This window comes from Antechinus flavipes, chromosome 2 (assembly GCF_016432865.1).
Source record: "Antechinus flavipes isolate AdamAnt ecotype Samford, QLD, Australia chromosome 2, AdamAnt_v2, whole genome shotgun sequence".
In the NCBI taxonomy this organism is placed as follows: Eukaryota; Metazoa; Chordata; class Mammalia; order Dasyuromorphia; family Dasyuridae; genus Antechinus; species Antechinus flavipes.
This window is the reverse complement of record NC_067399.1, coordinates 313462711-313481544: the sequence shown is the minus strand read 5'-3', so window position 1 is coordinate 313481544 and position 18834 is coordinate 313462711. Positions and strand designations below refer to the sequence as shown.

At 34.4% G+C, this 18834-nt stretch overlaps 1 protein-coding gene across 25 annotated transcripts in view; it reads left to right on the top strand.

Moving 5' to 3' along the window:
• Window positions 1-18834, top strand: part of NRXN3 (neurexin 3) — a 2067316-nt gene that overhangs the window by 618862 nt on the left and 1429620 nt on the right. The gene's annotated exons all lie outside the window — the stretch shown is intronic.

The window sequence follows — 18834 nt, the reverse complement described above, 5'->3', positions numbered from 1 at the left end:
TTTCACTCAGCATCGGTTCATGTAAGTCTCTCAGGCCTCTCTGAAATCATCCTGTTGGTCATTTCTTACAGAACATAACATTCCTTAACATTCATGTACCATAATTTACTCAGCCATTCTCCAAAAATAGGCATCCACTCAGTTTCCAGTTTCTGGCCACCACAAAAAGAGCTGCCACAGACATTTTTATACATATGGGTCCCTTTCCCTCCTTTAAGATCTCTTTGGGATATAAGCCCAGTAGAAACACCGCTGGGTCAAAGGGTATACACAGTTTGATAACTTTTTGAGCAAATTGCTCTCCAGAATGGCTGGATGTGTTCACAATTTCACCAACAATGTATCAGTGTCCCAGTTTTCCCACATGCCCTCCAACATTCATCATTATCTTTTCCTGTCATCTTAACCAATCTGAGAGGTGTATCTCAGAGTTATCTTAATTTGCATTTCTCTGATCAATAGTGATTTAGAGCACCTTTTCAAATGACTAGAATTTCTTCATCTGAAAATTATCTGTTCATATCCTTTGACCATTGGGGAATGGCTTGAATTCTCACAAATTTGAGTCCGTTCTCCATATATTTTAGAAATGAGGCCTTTATCACAACTTTTGAATGTAAAAATGTTTCCCTAGTTTATTGCTTCCCTTCTAATCTTGTCTGCATTCATTCTGTTTGTACAAAACTTTTTAAAATTTAATATAATCAAAATTATCTATTTTGTGATCAATAATAATCTCTAGTTCTTCTTTGGTCACAAATTCCTTCCTCCTCCACAGATCTGAGAGGTAAACTATCCTATGTTCTTCTAATTTGTTTATAATATCATTCTTTATGTCTAGATCATGAACTCATTTTGACCTTATCTTGGTATACCATGTTAGGTGTGGGTCAATGCCTAGTTTCTACCACACTAATTTCCAATTTTCCCAGGAGTTTTTATCAAATAGTGAATTCTTGTCCCAAAAGCTGAGGTTTGGGGGTTTGTCAAACACCAGATTACTATAGTCATTGACTATTTTGATTCCGCTTTCTTTTGACTCCTTAAATAAGGCTTAGTTTAAAAGAATAAATTATCATGGGATGGGGCTGGGGAACAACATGATATCCTGACATGAGCACCAGAGTGTGAATCAGAGAACTGGGTTTGATTATTGAATCTGCCCCCTACTATCAAAAATTTTTTCCATGCCTCAATTTTCCCATCTGTAAAATTGAGGTTAGATTAGGTGAATTCTAAGGATATTTCTTGATTGTATTGATTATATTGAAAGTACTGATTATATTAATCAGAGAGAAATCAATGGATATAAAATCACAGAGCCAGAAATGGGGATGGGGCCTCTGGATCCATCTAGTTCATTCCTGACTAAAGAGATTTGTTTACAACAGTGTTGAAAGCAGTTATCCAGTCTTTGAAGACCTCTATTAACAGGGAATCACTCCCTTTTGAGGCAGCTCATTCTACTTTGGAACAGTTTTAATAGTTTTTTAAATCTTTTTAAAAAAATTTATAGCTTGTAGTTATGCAACACCTTCATTTATAAATAGTTCTCCGTCTCCTACTTAGCAAGCTATATCCTTGAACAAATTTTTTTAACGAATGAGAGAAAAAAGCATTTCAGCACAACCAACCAAACCATCAATTAGGATACCTATAATTCTTAGAAAAATTTTCCTTATACCAAGCCAAAATTATGTGTTGTTCCTAACACTGTCTTCTGGGACTAAGCAGAGCAAATTTATTCCGTCTTCCACATAATAGTATTTCAAATATCTACAGACAACTATTATGCCACCCACTTAATTCTTTTTTTCCCTCTAGATTGAATTCTCCCAGTTCTTTTCAGCCTAATAGTTCTGAATGTACCTAACTGTCCTGTCAGCCAGCCTATGTCTCTCCATGTTGCCGTCAATGATAGCACAAGTGGATCTATAAAATATTTTTCTGAAATTTAAATATATTATGTCTTTAGTATTTTCTTGATCCATAAGGCTAGTTTCCCTGTCAAAATGGAAATGAGATGAGACAGTTATAACCTGTTTTTGGTAAAGCTATATTGGCTTATAATAATCATATACATAAACCATCCTTTTAATAATTTGTTCTTATGAAAAATAGAATTTAAGCCCACTTTTCTATAGTGTGCTGTTTCTACTCCCATTTTTAAAAAAATAGTATTTTATTTTTCCAAATACATGCAAAGATAATTTTCAAAATTCACCTTTGTGAAAACTGGTATTCCAAATTTTTCTCCCTTTCCTCCATTCTCCTAGATAGCAAGCAATCTGATATAGGTTAAACATGTAATTCTTCTAAACATATTTCCATATTAATTATGCTGTCCAAGAAAAATCAGATGAAAGGAAGAAAAAAAAAAACATGAGAAAAGAAAAAACAAGCAAACAACCAACAATAGCAACAAAAAGGTAAAGATACTATGGTTTGCTCCATATTCAGTCTCCATAAATAGTTCTAAGTCTATTAGAATTGCCTTGAATCATCTCCTTGTTGAAAAGAGCCACGTTCAACATAATTGATCATCACATGATCTTGCTCTTACTGTGTACAATGTTCTCTTAGTTTTTCACGTAGCATTAGTTCATGTAAGTCTTTCCAGGTTTTTCTGAAATCAGTCTTCTCTCTACTCCCATTTTTTAAGAATTCGAGACAAAATTTGCTTTTCCCCTGGTTTCTCTCATTTTACAAGATCTTTGAAAAATCACCGAGAGTAACTCAATAGTCACATTCATTAGTTCTTTCAATTTCCTGGATGAAAATTTTTTGGACTTGACGAATTTAGCTAAATATTCTCTTATCTACTTCCCATTTTCTCTCAAGTCACTTCTTAGCAATTAGGGATTTAGTGGAAGAAAAATGATTAAAACCCTGAAAATCTGATTATTTGGGAAGTGATTTAGAAGCAATGCTACAGTTCACTTGATCTTACTCTAAAAATATTGATTACTGGTATGGCCTGAGATCTAGTTCTGAAAGGGATCTAAGAAACTGTCTAGTTAAATCCTTTCATTTTATAGATAAGGAAATGGGGATCCAAAGGTGTTAAGTGATTTAATTATGGTCATCAGGTAGCAAATAGCAAAGGTGAAATTCAAACACAGGTTCTCTGACTCCCAATGCAGATTTTTTCATTATTTCCATTTATTGTTATGATTAATTGGGAGGCCAACCCATATAGATATCAATTGTTGTTAGCTAAGAATTCCCAGGGTGCATGATAATCCATTTGATGTACATCCTTACCTTCAGTTGAATCCACCCTTAGTCTAAAGGCTCCATGAAATAATAGAAAAAGTATAAGAATTTGATCTAGGAGACAGTGGCTATATAACCATGGATAAATCCAGCTTACTTTTTAAAGAAACCTAGTTTCTGACCTGTAAAAGGGATATAATAGTGGTATCACTATGTACATTGGGGTACATAATATTTAGAGCTAAAAGAGATTTTAGGAGAAATCAGTAGTAGTGGAAAGTTGTTGCCCTTGAAGTTAGAAAAACATGGATTCAAATCCTGCCTTTGAGTTCTAGTTGTACAACTGTAGATAAGTCACTTAACCTCTCAGGCAGCTCTTTTAAGACTTGAGGTTTTTTAAAAAGTTGCTAATCAGTAGAAGTAAAGGATGTTTCCACACCAGGAATCCTAAACAAAAAAAATAATTCTTACAGATCGTATCATCTAAAATTTCATTTTAAAAATGAAGAAACAGAATTCTAAACCTTGGAAGTGATTTGAACAAAGTCACTCAGTAGTTGACATAACTGGTATTTAAACCAGTGATGGATTTGAAATCATGTGTCTAGTTACAATGTTCTTTCCATTATCATACTAAATTGTTGCAAGGAAAACATTTTGTGAAGGATTATATAAATGCCAGAAATTATTATTATATTTAAGAAGATAGCATTTCTATGCTTCTGATGAAAAGTAGTCTTTGTGTGCCTTCCATGAAATTTGCCATAATCCCTCTTTCAAACTAAATTTGTCAGGGGTCTATTGGAGAACTTGGAAATGATTATATTCACTTAAAAAAAGGTCTGAATGACATAAAACCCTGGAAACTGTAGTATCTTTGAAATAAAGTTCTCATCTGCAGAGATTTCTTACATTTCAAATTATGGTTCCCAAAGCAGCACAGGGCTGTGAATAGTGGAGAGTAAGACATGTAATGAAGAGACGTATGGAGCAGTTTCACAATAACTTTAATGTGCCAGAGAAAGACTGCCCAGAAGTGGCAAAAGTTTCCACATTCTTTCTACAATTTGGCTAATTTTCAGTTGAGGTGCTGAGTTGCTCAGTTGCATAACTACCTTGCTATTATTGGCCACATGTGACTATCTTGGTGCATGAGCCTAATAACTAGAAAAATAACTTATGTCTTTGTGCTACACAAAGTTTAACTATGCTTAAAAGTATAAGAGCTGGTGAAGGGAAAGTCAACTATTTCAGCATCTTTGCCAAAAAAAAAAAAAACATCATGGAATGACATGGAGTCAGTAATGATCGAAAAAACAGAGTATAAGAAGAATTCCCTTCTCTCCCAATAAGGACATTGGGATTTTGGAGGAGGAAATTCTCCTCAGAGAACCCATTTCCATTATCCTAAGCTTCATTCCTATGTGCTAAAGTAGACCGGAGGCAAATCTTCTGTATGATCAATCATTGGTTCTACAATGGAGCATTTCGAACTGTTCTCACCAAAGAATTCAGAGTAGGCGTGTTGAAGGGGCTGGTCTGTTCTTTTTTTTTCTGCTGAGTTTTAACATGATGTAGTGGATTTAGTGCTGGGCTTGGAGTCATATATTGAGAGTTCAAATCTTGTCACTGACACTTTCTAGCTGTTTGATGATGGATGGGTTTTTTAATATAAACTATAATTTCCCCATCATTAACATGAGGAAAAGGTATTTATTTCATAAGGATGCTGAGACTCCAATGACTGTAAACTCTAATGTTTATAAAAATGACACCTGTTTATTACCCCCTCATTTCCACCCCATGCCTTTTGTCTTCAGACAATGATAAATGACTGTTAGCCAAATGTTGAGGTAGACCCTATCGCAAGAATGACAATTAGGAGATGACATTCCTGGAGAGAGTGAAAATTTAGGAACTTGCTTGTCCAGGAGAGAAAATTTTTTATTAATATAAGTTTTACTGTTTTTTTCCTCCAGTATGTAGATGTTACTGATAACTTTTTAATTATATAAAATATGAAGAGAGGGATTAGCTTTATTTTTCTTGACTCCAGTGGGCATAACCAAGAGCAAATTAGTGGGAATTAAAGAGAGGTAGGTCTTGGCTCTATATAAGGAAAAACTTTCTTTTTTTTCCTGGCTAAATGAGTTTACTACACCTTTGTTTTATTTAAAAGATTCTAAAGTAAAGCAACAAAATACTCACATAGAAATTTAGAATTTTAAAAAATAGTTGTATTGTCTTAAGCACTCTTAGAATTGAAAGTCCATATTAATGCCAGTTTTTCCAAGGACATACTCCTGAACAATCATAACTTAGAATCCTACCTTTTTTGTGAGTTGTTCTCCATCATTTTAAGTTTTCATGTAGAATCTAAATGGCCTTGGTAGAAATCTAGTAAAAGGGATTTTTGCTTCAATATTCAAAATTCCCTTTGGCCCCTAAAATTTTGTGATTTCAAATTTTCTCAGAAGCCAAGTGTGGGTATATATCATTTTTACTGTGAAATGGATTTTTAAAAAAATCAAACATACCCTAAAATAAAACAACAACAGTAACAACAATCAACCATTATAGGCTGGAATATAAAAAAGAATATTAAGAAATATAAAAATTTGCAACGAAAGTCATTTGATCACTCATGAGATGCAAGTTAAGAAAGCAAGAGCAACTTGGTTGTGTCTGTTAATGCTCTGAATTTGATTTCCAAAAGATGTTATGATCTCATTCAACTGCTAATTCTTCCTGCTCTTTATCACCTTCCTTGGATCAAAATGACCTTATCTTTTACCATCAAAATAGATTTTAATCTTCTTTGCTTGATAATTTTTCTCCTTCTATTTGAGCTTTTGACCACTAAATGATTTTCTGTAAACTCTCTTCCAACTGCAAATTCCTTCCCTTCCATAGCAGTTATTACCTTAATCCTATTTGACAGGATGAGCCTTTAGCTAGTTTTATTCTGTTGGCATGGATCTATGGATCCTCAATTGGAGGATAGGCCCTTAAGGACAAGGGGCTACAATATATTTCAAGAGTGACCAAAAAGTGACAATATGATCGAAGAGTGAATTTAGGAAGTCAAAAGTCTGGGAAGAGAGCTATTTGGCTGCAGACCAAAGCCTCTCTTCTCCAAAGCTTTCCTTTTTCCAGTAGTATGAACAACCACACTATTTTTTTACTGATAAACTTAATATACCTTTCCTTCTGAGTAAATGAAACTGAGCCTACAAAATCTGTAATGTTATGGAAAAGAGACAGCAAAAGCATTCTCTCTTATCATTTATAGTTAAATCAAACTCTTATTATACTGTCCTGAAACTGTGTCTTGTACTCACACATTGAAGAAAAAGCAGATAAAACTTAAATGGTAGATTAATCTCATCTTCTTTTTTTTAAAATTTCATTAATGATCTTTGTTTTTGACCACTATTACTTCTAAAAACATGCTCCAACCTATTTTCTTTGTAAAAAACAAAAAACAAAACAACCTGATTAAATAAAACAAACTGTATCTGCTAACCCATTCAAATTCCACATCTGTAGAGCATCACCTCTTTAATGAAGGGGGCAATATGTTTCATCATTTTACTTTTGGAACTAAGATGGGCTATTGCAAATAATGTGCGTTCTGATGTTTTTTAGTTCCAGTTTCATTTGCATTGTTGTGGTTATCATGTATATTATAGTTCTTTTTTGTTTGATCTCCATGAATTCATTCATATCTAAATTCTTTATACTTTCATTTCTTACAATACAATATATCTCTTCAGTAAATCTCAATCAATTGGGTATTTACTTATTTTTAATTTTTTCTACTATAAGTCTGTATGTGTTTTTGTGCATATATGTATATAATATATAAATTACCTATGTATATATAATTATATTTAATACATTTATTTTTTAATAATCAATGAATAATTTATACATACTATATTATACATATAACATATATGCAGATATGATATATATTACACACACAAACACAAATAAAATCACTTTTAATTTTCTCTTTAGCCTCCTTGGACTATATGCTTACTAGTAAAAGACTATGAACAATTTAGAAGTTATTTTTATATAATTTTAAGGTGTTCAAAATTAAACTCTATTTACATAGTAGTATCCACCTCTCCCTACTCATTTTCATATCTTAAAGTTATGATTTACAAATTCATACCTTTTTTACCTCTGTTATAGGGGAGGCCTTGTCTAATTTTTGGTTGTTTCACACACACACACACACACACACACACACACACACACACACACACAATTTTGTTTATTAGTAACCATGAGAGGGAGAGATTTGCTGTAGGATACATCACAAATATATGTTTGAGGTGAATCCAGATCGTTTCTCTAGTGTTTTTAACAAGATAAACCTATGAGGAGAATTGAAAGAAAAAGACTTAGTTATCAGTTATAAGGTTGAAGATGGAAACAAACAGAAAAAATAGATATAATTGGTCTCAGGAGAAAGGTTGTTCAACAGAAAGATGAAAGGATATGGCAGGCTTTGCTACTACCATGACCCTGAAGTTTCCAGTTTGTCTAGATGGGATATTCATTGTGATGAATCTGGAAATTGCCTCCAAATTCTCTCTAGTTCAAGAATAAACACTTTGAAAGGTGACAGAACTAAAGCCTCTTGCTCATTCATAAATAAGCTTTAAAATAATCATCACCACCACCATCATCATCATCATCCAAAATTATGCCCTTGAGAAACATGAGATTTCCTGGCATCCTGAAATCAAAGTTCATTAAGAAAATGTTTTAAAATAATTAACACCTACATAATATCAAACTTTATATATATATTTGGAACTCTAAAACAAACCATAGAATACATGGAAAATATTTTAACAGAATCCTGTTCAGTAAATGAAACTAAGATTCATACCCTAAGGCAGATATAGAAGTACTAACAGTTTCTTTTCAAAAGAGGGAAGGGGATTTATTGATGTTTTCCCAACACATAATATATGGGTAAAAAAAAAAAAACTAAAGAAATGATTTTGGGACAGACATTCTTTTGCTAAGCAGTAGTAAACAATGACATTAAATTTAGGCAATGCAACCGAAAGCAATTTACCTGTGAATGGACCTTAAGAAAAAGGTGAGGCCAAAGCAAAATTAAAAATCTCCCCTCCATTTATATAAACTCAAATGTCAAAAATGAAACAAAACAGTGTCGAACAATATTGTTATGTGGATATTTTAATAAAAATGGAGGCACTCATGGTAGCATTTCAGAATTTGTCATCACCACCAGAAATTACAAATAGGTTATTCTTAAGGAGCCCAGACATAATTGATTCAGATTATTCAAGGAAATGATAGAAATTGTTATATGCTTGAGACTGCAAACTTAGCATCTACCAAATACCTAGTAGTACAAAATCTAATACCTAGAATTATACTTGCATTCTTTCACAAAGTTAATGAGAGACAAATTCCCATACTATGAAAATAGACTTCTAAATATGCAAGGAAATTAAGCAATTCAATTATACTAGGACCAGAACATATCACAGAACAGCTAACAATTGCCTCAATGTAACATTTAAGAATATGTTGTTATAGCAAATACTCATTATTGTTGAGTAATAGAAAGAATATCTTTCCAATATAGATACCTCTACCAGAAAAAAACAAATTTATATGAAAATAAAATAAGCTATGGATCACATATTTCATCTTATATGCTTTTGGAGTTGTTCTGATTTTTAATTGATTTATAGAAATTATCATCTGAAAACTTTTATTTAATTATACAAACCAAAACTCCATTGAAAACCAAAAAAAATATGAATAACTATAGTAACACTGATGATAATGACAATGCTTATTTGCATTTACAAATATTTATATAGGTTTATGAATCTTTTTATTTATACTATCTCATTTGATTTCCACAACAATTTTCAAAGATAAGCATTTCAGGTATTATCATCCCTATTTCACAAATGGGAAACTATTTCTGTTATAATCTTCAATACACAAATGAAGGGAAAAGGCATTTTTGATGCATTAGTAAGAATTTTTCCCTTCTGAAACTATTGTTTACTTGATATAGTGCCTAATACATACAAAAGACAATAAATTCTTGATGACTGATTGAAAAGAATGTATACCTTGATTGATATGTGGTTTTCTTTACAACATGCATCTTATATAAACAGTATCCAATATATTTGCATAAGTTAAAAAAGATGGGAACCTGTTGTCATAAAGGAGCTAATTTAGGTCATTGATAGGATGATCAACCAGTAGTTTGGTGTAGCAACATTTCAAACTCTTACATATAGTATCTTGATTATAAAGAAGTCATTAATTAATATTTACTTAAGAGAGGAACCTCTCTGAGGAAAAATAGCCTTTGGACTGGTTCAAATTCTGGGCAAGGAAGCAGTGATGGTCAATTTTTACCATCTGGCTACATCACACTTTCTGGATTTTAGCCTAGTTGTGAATGAAACAGGTAGATTAATCTGGACAGTTCATCTACTTCTCACACAATATATTGCCATTTGCATCCTTAAGGGAGAGACCAAAAGGTCTACGTAGTCATGGATAGGAGAATAGATTGATGAAGGGTTGGAGATCTTTTTTAAAATTTTTATTTCTGCAAATAGTTCTTGCAGAGTTGGATTAGAGCATAAACTTTTATATTTCCTTGAGTAAGGAGAAAGCTTAAGATCTTGAGCCTAGATAAGTATAAAGAGGGGTCTTCAATGTAAGATAATAAAAACAAAAGATAAGCAACAGGTAAATATAAGCGGACCATCTGAGAATTGCCTGCCCGCTGGAGCTTCATTTTAAAGATCATATGTGTAGGAATTATTTTCTTTTTGGCTAATAACTATACCTTTGCAAAAGAATTAGATTTTAATGTCATTGTAACAACAATTAGATCTTATTTGGTACTTGAGGGGACAAATGTGAGAAGGGAAAGAGAAAATGAGAACACTGTATAGATGTGGAAAGGACCAATTATGAGGATGTAGAAATCTTATGTATATTTAGGAGTTTTCAGCCCAAAGGAAGGTTGATGTACTAATGGTTAACTGCATATAAACTGAAGAGAAAAGGTAATCTCTGAACAGTGAGTCAAATCATAGTTGGAGGAAAGTACATGGTAACTACTAGGATAATTTCTATGGTCATGGGAGGTGCCTAACAATATAACAGACATTATCAAAGTCTCACAAAGTTGAATTGTATTTAAGAATCTGTGCCAATTCAGTTCCTTGATGGTCCACATGCTAAAAGACATACTAAGCTCTCATATGACTCAATGCAGTTATTGTAGTCATATTGACTAACAATTGTTAAACTGAATGATTATTATTGCAATTATATTGAATATTCTCTTGATTTGCTATTATTGTTATTATTATGTTTCCCCTATCTTTTTCCTGTGCTTTCCTGTGTTTTCTTAATTATTTGGTACTTTGAGTTTCAATGGGTGGCTCCCAACAATGTTATAATAGAAATAGCAATTGCTTTCAGCCCTGCCTGAGATTTTAATATAGAATTCACTTTCTCTCCTCTCCTCTATCTGATGACCACTGATAACACACCACCTACTTTTGTCTTGCCTTTTTGCTTTGCCACCACTTTCTGTGTTTACCCTGGTACCATCCTTTTGCCTTGACCATTTTCCCAAGACCAAAGAGATAAGTTGGTTACAATTCAGATTGAATTTCTGTCTATTAATTTCCTAAACTCAAATGAGTTAAACGTAGTTACATTTTCAAAAACAATGCCATTTGACAATTTAGATTCTCCAAATAACTGATGAAGAACTGTATTTGTTTCAGTCAGTGTCATAGTGCCAGAAACCCTTGAGCTATTGCAAGATTCAAATTCTTTCTTTGAAAAGGTCCTGTGAAATCAGTATGACTGCTTGGCCAAGGCTGCTTCTTCACTCCTAACAGAAATGTAGTTGCTATTGGAAGGTTATATCATCTAGTGTGACATGTGCTACAAACTGACTTTTTTGATGATAAAATAAATCTTAAGTTATCAGCCATATTTTCTAGCCAATACTTTTGTACAAATCCTTTTCATATATGCTACATGTATATGGCCAAGATAACATGTGATTAGCCTTCTGGAGTTATTTGCTCCATATTATTGCTCCATAAAATGCATACTTTGTGGACAGATAACTCATGTTAATGGCTTGTGAATGATCTGAATTCATTAGGCATTTTCCCTAATGACCAACATCTCCACACCCATTTCAAGACATAGGCCAATGTGGTATATTTTATAGCTTATGGTTCTATCTTATCAACTGGTGGATGTGAGTCAGAGAGCTCTTCTAAAATAAAAATTTTAAATATAGGTGGGAAAATATAATTCAAGATCCACAGTGACAGACAACTCTGTTCATCAAAGGTTGATATTGCTTCTTGCTTATAAAGCTCATGCTTTTCAGTATCTCAAATCCTGAGAGAATTTGATCTCAGATCTCAGAGGCAATATAGTTCAGGCTACAGTTGAACAAGAATCTTTTCCATGAGCTTACATGAAAAGAAGTCAGATATAGATTAGATTGCCATTTCTAATTTTGGACATCTCTAATTGTTAGGAAGTGGGAAGTCATGTAGTGCAGTAGCTATAATGCTGGTACTAGAATCAGGAATACCTGAATTCAAATCTAGCTTCAGACACTTAGTAATTGTGCGACCCTACATGAATCAACTAACTCTTTTTACCTCAATTCCTCATCTTTGAAATGATCTGGAGAGGGAAATGGCAAACCATTCCAGTGTCTCTACCAAAAAACCCCAAAACCCAAGTGGGATCATGGAGAGTTAACGGGAAAGAAAAAACTCAAAACAAAAATTGTTACAAAGTTTTTTTCTTGTATCAAATCAAAAATCCTTCCCTATCAATTTCATTGCCCACCATTTCTAGTTTTGCCTCTGGGGTCAAGCTGAATAAGTCTAAAGTTTTATTTGTCTGAAAATTTTTCAAATAATCTTTAAGTTAATTCTACAAAAGTCTACTTTTCAGTGGGCGAACCACTCCTTCCTCCAGTTCCTTCAACTGATGCTTACATGACATGATATCAAGAGTCTTCACCATCCTGGTTGCTTGTTCTAAATTTCTTTCTGTTTATCAATACTCTTTCTATAATGTAGCTCCTGGAACTGAGAACAGAACTTCAGATATGTTATCACCAAGGGGGAAAGTTTAGTAATACCATCCCTTTCCCAGTCATGGATGCTATTCTTTTCCTAATAAAACCCAAGATTTTATTGGCTTTGACTTATTCTTGAAATCTACCAAACTTCGCAGATCTCCTCTACTTTCCCTTCTCCATGTTAACTGTTATATAGCTACTTCTTTACTTTGGTATCTATAAAGTAGGAATTAAAATCTAAGTGTAGGAATTTATATTTATCCATGTTAAGTTTTATCTTATTAAATTCAGCTCAATTTTCTAGGCTGTTTAGAGCCTTTTAGGTCCTTGTTCAGCCACATAGTGTATTAGTTATTTCTTCCAGATCTGTGTCATCTTTAAGTGTGATAAATATTTGTATGCCTTTATTCAAGCTGTTGATAAAAGTTGCCAACAGTACAGATTCCCAGAACATTTTACTAAAGAGCTTCTTCCAATGTGACATTGAACCATTAAAGACTTCCCTTTTGCCTGGTCATTCAAACAGTTCCAAACCTACTTAACTTTAATATTATCTGGCCCACATAAGCATTGAGCAAACACCATAATAGAATAATTGAGTAAAGAAAATTTCAAAAAGAAAAATTTTAATTTCTTTTAAAAAGTTAAACAATAACTTTATTATATATATGCAAAGGATAAAAATAAAATTTCTTTCAAATAGAAAGAAAAGGAATGTGATCAGTACAAATTACATGTCTTCTCCATCCCTTATTAGTGCTTAATATCTCCTTATTACCTTCAGGGACAAATAGAAAAATTCTTTTGTTTTCAAAACTCTTTCCATCCTTGTCTTTCTCTACTTTCCCTACTTCTTTCATTTATTTCTTTGAGTGTTCTACAATCCAATAATAGTGACCTTCTTGCTTTTGCTCACACATGACAGTCCCATTTCTTAAAGTTATGTTTTTGAAACTGGCTGGCCTCCATGCTTTGATGTTCTCCTTTTTCTTCTCCCTTAATTTCTGGCTTCCTTCAAGATGTAGTGCACTTATATGGAAGCCTTTGCCAATAACCCTTTCCACTCCCACCCTGCCTATGCTAGAATATTTTTTCAGAGATAACCTCCAATTTACTTGGTGGTTGTTGTTTGACCTTCATTCTTGAAGAGGTCTATGACATCAGGGAGGTGAATTGGATTGCAGTGGGAGAGGGTCACCTGCCTCACTTTTCTCTATAAAACCATCTGGGTCCAGTGGCAAGATAAAGATCAGGACTCCTGGCAATGGGCTTGGATGAAATGGGAGACCTTGGTCTTTTTAAACTAATACCTTCATCAGGTCTCAGTTTGATTGAGACTGCAAACATTCAGTGATTAAGGTTGGGTAGCAAACTGAAGAAAAGTCCTTTCACCTAGTCCAAAAAGTCTAAATGAGTGAATATGGGAGTGGAAGACCCTCAGAGTTTCTGGCCAAAGCAGGAATGACTATTACTTGCATTTAATCTGGGTCAATACAGACTCAAACAATGACCAAATGGGGCTTGGCCTAGCACCTGTTGGTGGCCAATGAGAATCAGATTGGTATGGGTTTAACGCATGATCGTTAAGAAAGAACTCTTCATACACCCAAAGAAAGAACACTGGGAAACGAGTGTGAACTATTTGCATTTTTGTTTTTCTTCCCGGGTTGTTTTTACCTTCTGAATCCAATTCTCCCTGTGCAACAAGAGAACTGTTCGGTTCTGCAAACATATATTGTATCTAGGATATACTGCAACATATCCAACATATATAGGACTGCTTGCCATCTGGGGGAGGGGGTGGAGGGAGGGAGGGGAAAAATCGGAACAGAAATGAGTGCAAGGGATAATGTTGTAAAAAATTACCCTGGCATGGATTCTGTCAATATAAAGTTATTATTAAATAAAATAAAATAAAATATTAAAAAAAATAAAATAAAATAAAGAAAGAACTCTTCAACTATACCCCAAGATATTTTGGGGAAGGTTCAGAGGTACAAAAAAGAAAAAATTGTTTTTTAAGAGCATCTATAGATAGGATATGATATTTTATGTGGAGAGAGGGAGGAAAGGAGGGAAGAAAGGAAGAATGGAAGGAGAGGAGAAAGGAAGGACGGAAAGAAGGAAGAAAGGAAGGGAGGGAGGGAGGGAGGGAGGAAGGAAGGTAGAAAGGAAAGAAGAATGGAAGGAAGAAGTCTTCCCACTGATCTATACTTATTTTGAACATACATGATTGTGTTCATGCTGTTCCTATTAGAAGGTCCTTGAAGGCAGGGAGAGATGCCCTAATGCACAGAATTCTAGGCCTACAGTCAGAAAGCCTCATCTTTCTGAGTTCAAATCTGACTTCAGACACTACTTAGTTGTGTGACTCTGAGCAAGTCATGGAAACTGTTGCTCAGTTTCCTCATCTGTAAAATGAGCTAGAGAAAGAAATAAACAACTTTAATATCTTTGCCAAAGAAAACCCCAAATGGGGTCATGGAGAATGAAACATGATTGAACAACAACAGTGAGGGCAGGGACTATGTTTTTTGCCTGTGTTTGTATTTCCAGAACTTAGCCCAGTGCTTGGCACATAGAAAGCATTGAATAAATGTTGATTATGAGAGGAATCATAAAGTCACAACTCTCAAAAAAGCTGTGGAACTTCTTGACTACGGGCATCAAGGGCTTCTTTGTCAATTTGTGCAGTTCCATTCTGTAGACAACATTTTTCTTATGTAGTAAGCAAATAGTACTTTGGTGCCATCTGGCATTTTGCAGCTAAGCACAGCTCCAACGCCATAAGGTGAAGCATCAGTAGTAAGAAGTAATGCTTTATGTTCATTGTTATGTGCTAACACAGAAGTACAGAAGTACTCAGAAGTCAATAACTACTTGACATTCTGGAAAGTGTCCTCATGTTGGTGAGTCCAAAGCTCTTTTCTATTAGGCAATGAAGTGGCTCAGCAACGGTTGCTTTTTCCAAGAGATAAACATAGTCAAAATTAAATGGCTGTGGATAGATCTGAAAGTCATTTTTTCTTTTATGATGGATTGGTCATGCATTATTTTAGGTAAGATACATAGCAATAATAGAATTGATGCAATAGCATCCTATTTCATTCCCCTCACCAACTACAACAAAAACTTAAAAGACAAATTTTGCAAGTTACGTAGGTCTTAGAAGATAATCCTGTTCCTAAAGAAAATGAAACTTCATTTTCTTTCTTAGCTTCCTTATTAAGTGACTGTTTTTTCCCCCTGCCAAATCTTATCTTAAGGATTTGGATCAATTACTGAATTTGTTTTGAAAGAGTGTTTTGTGTCTTAGTTGTTCCATACTCTGCTTCTTTAATCTTGAATGCCAGCTTTGAAAACCCAAGGCTTCCCATTCCAACCAACCAAGTCTACACAAGGGCCACCTCATTGTTATATCTCCTCCTTCATCTAAGACTCTTTGGGGCTCTACAGAGTTTCCCTACATTATGGTTCAAGGCAGCCACATCCTGTGTGAGCCATAACTGATTCGGATGAATATGTATGGTATTAGCAATAGAGAATCCATTCATAGATGTACAGAACCAAGGAAGCAGAAAGGGAAATATATTATCATACAAGTTAGGTCAAAATAAAATGAGCAGAATAGACAAAATGAAGACAAAATGTCAATGCGTGAATCAAGATAGAAATCAGGAAAAAATAGGGATCATCCAAGACAACACAAAGATTTCATGGTCATGAAGAGCTGTAAATAAGAGGACATAATAGAGCTTCCTTCTAATGGAAAGTTAGGTGTTCTAGATGTGCGTCTCATTGTATCTTAAATAATTCAGTAACTATATACCATCTCTCCTAAGAGATATCTTTCTATTTATAAAAGGCTTAAGTTTTATAGAGTATTAGTAAAGGAGTACTCTTATCAATGTAAAATGATGAAGATTTTTTAGGTCTCCAGTCTGATCTTCTGGGACACAACCTTACAAGTTGATTTAAGTATTAAGGAAATTTTATTTCACTTATCACCAGTGTCAAGAGTCTAAGAAGCCTTTCTTTCTCTAAGAAACTTTTATCTTATGTTGATCAGAACTATTGGAGTTCTGAGTATAGGACAGTGAGGTGTCATAGTGAACAGAGTCAGGATCTGAGTTAAAATTCTACATCATACACTTGCTGGACATGTGATCCTGGGTAAATCAGTTTTCCTTCCTGTGCCTCAGTTTCTTCATGTGTAAAATGAGGGTAAAGGTCCCTTTTTAGCTCTAAAGCTATCCTTCTATGATCATTGAATCAGGAAATGGCAAAACACAGGGCAAGTACAGAGTGAAGGGGCAAACTGAAAAATGGAATAGTATTACCTAGTAATGATGAAATACAGAGCAGGTTTAGATTAGTTGAAGAGAAAATTGAAAATGGAATTACATAAAGTTGACAACTTGGATTATTATGAAGGGCCTGAAAAAGTGAACCCTTCGGAATGTGTCTTCCAGGTAGAGAACTCAAACTGTTGCTCATTACGGGAATATGTAAAATAACAAATTCTCAGAGTTCTAATGGATTTTTGAGAGCATCTAATTTAATTATAATCTGATTCCTTATATAGTGCAAAAATTTTCCTTTCTGCAATTTCTACCCATTGTTTTCAAGTCTACTCCATGGAACCAGTGAGGACAAATCTAAGAATTTCCTTCACTGGATACTTCTGACCTAACTCTCTGTTCCTTGTAACCAAGATGAATAAGTTAGTTCTTTTTTTCACACATGACACTAGACATCTTGGAAATAATGGCTTAGAGAACAATCACTTAATTTATCTTTGGCCTTGACTTACAATAGACAAAAGATTTGTCTGGCTAATTTTTAGTTACCATCAACAAGAACTCATCAGGCCCTAAACAGGATAGGAACTGTGGCCAGAGGGGTTAAGAGTGGGACTATGAAACCTGTAGTTTGTGTAAAAGAAGTTTTCTCTATAAAGGGTGTAGAGAGTTATAGCTATGCTGCTGCAGTTGTTCAGTCATCTCCAACTCTTCATGACTCTATTTTGGCTGCTTTGCATCTGTTTCTCTAGCTCATTTCACAGGTGATTTCACAGGTGATTTTACTTACGGGTTAAGTGAGTTGCCCAGAGTCACACAGCTAATGAGTATTCGGGGCCAGATTTGCACTTAGGTATTGCTGACTGAAGGTGTAACAGTCTACCTACTATACTATCTAGCTGCCCCCAGCTTGTACCTATACCTCAGTGCTTAGCACAAAGCCTAACACAGAACAGGTGCTTAATGAATTAATTGATTATCCCAAAATTCTGTGATGGAAAGGAAAGTGATCCAGTACTTGAGAGAACCTTGAATGGTTGAGGTATTGCTCTAGGACATGGTGGAATATGTGATATGTTTTTCTTACTCAGCTGTAAACTGTAGACAACTTGAACCTCCATTAGTGATAATACAAATGAAAAAATAAACAAACTATGAAATGATGAACTGCTATCAAATTTAAAGAATAGGAACAGACCATAGAACCGGGAAGTATTTTAGATCATTGTTCTAGAGCTGAAAGGGACTTCACAGAATATATAATCCAACCTCTTCATAACATAGATAGGAAACTGAAACCCAGGGAGGTAAAGGTCACACATATAGCAAAGGTGAAAGGTGAGATTTGAACCCAGATCCTCAGACTTTAGAACTGGTGTCCTTTTATTGCCTTGGAGGAATAGATGTATTCCTTAGTATCCATGGGGAGGTAGGAGAAGACATATATCTTCATGAAAAGTACCTATGATAATCAGGACAGGCCCAGGGCTCTGAAACACAGGATACTACTTATTGTGGAGCCTCATGACCATGACTTTACCTTACAGAGACTGATTCGTAAGGGATTTCTCAGCTCACAACAACTTGTTTGTAGCCACCTCTCTGTATTCTGGTATCCTAGAGAAGGAATTATATTAGTACTCTGGTTCTCTCGCTCAGATAACATTTTATATCATCGTCATCATCTCCATCATCACAATCATTTGCTTTTACATAGTGTTTTAAGGTTTGTGAAGCACTTTACAGAAATTGTGCTATTTGATTCTCAGAAGGTGAGGCTATAATTCCCATTTTATAAATGAGGAAACTGAATCTGAGAGAGGTTTAATTGGCTTACCCAAGATCATCAACAAGTACATTGCCGAAGCAGGATTGGAACAAATGCCTTCTGACTCCAAGTACAGTTGTATCCATGCACAGATTTGGTGTCAATTTGGCCTTTGATTATTATGAAGGTGATTTGGGTTCTGGGAGTCAGCCCTTCATTTTTTAAATGTTCAGAATTTTGTCTTATTGACCAGGATCTCTTTGTATCAAACCAGTTCTGTTCAATGAGAATCAATTGGTAGAGATATTAGAGACATGGAAAAGACAGGGTGGAGGTGACTCTTGAAAACATGATCCTATAGAGATGTCTTACTGTCTTACATG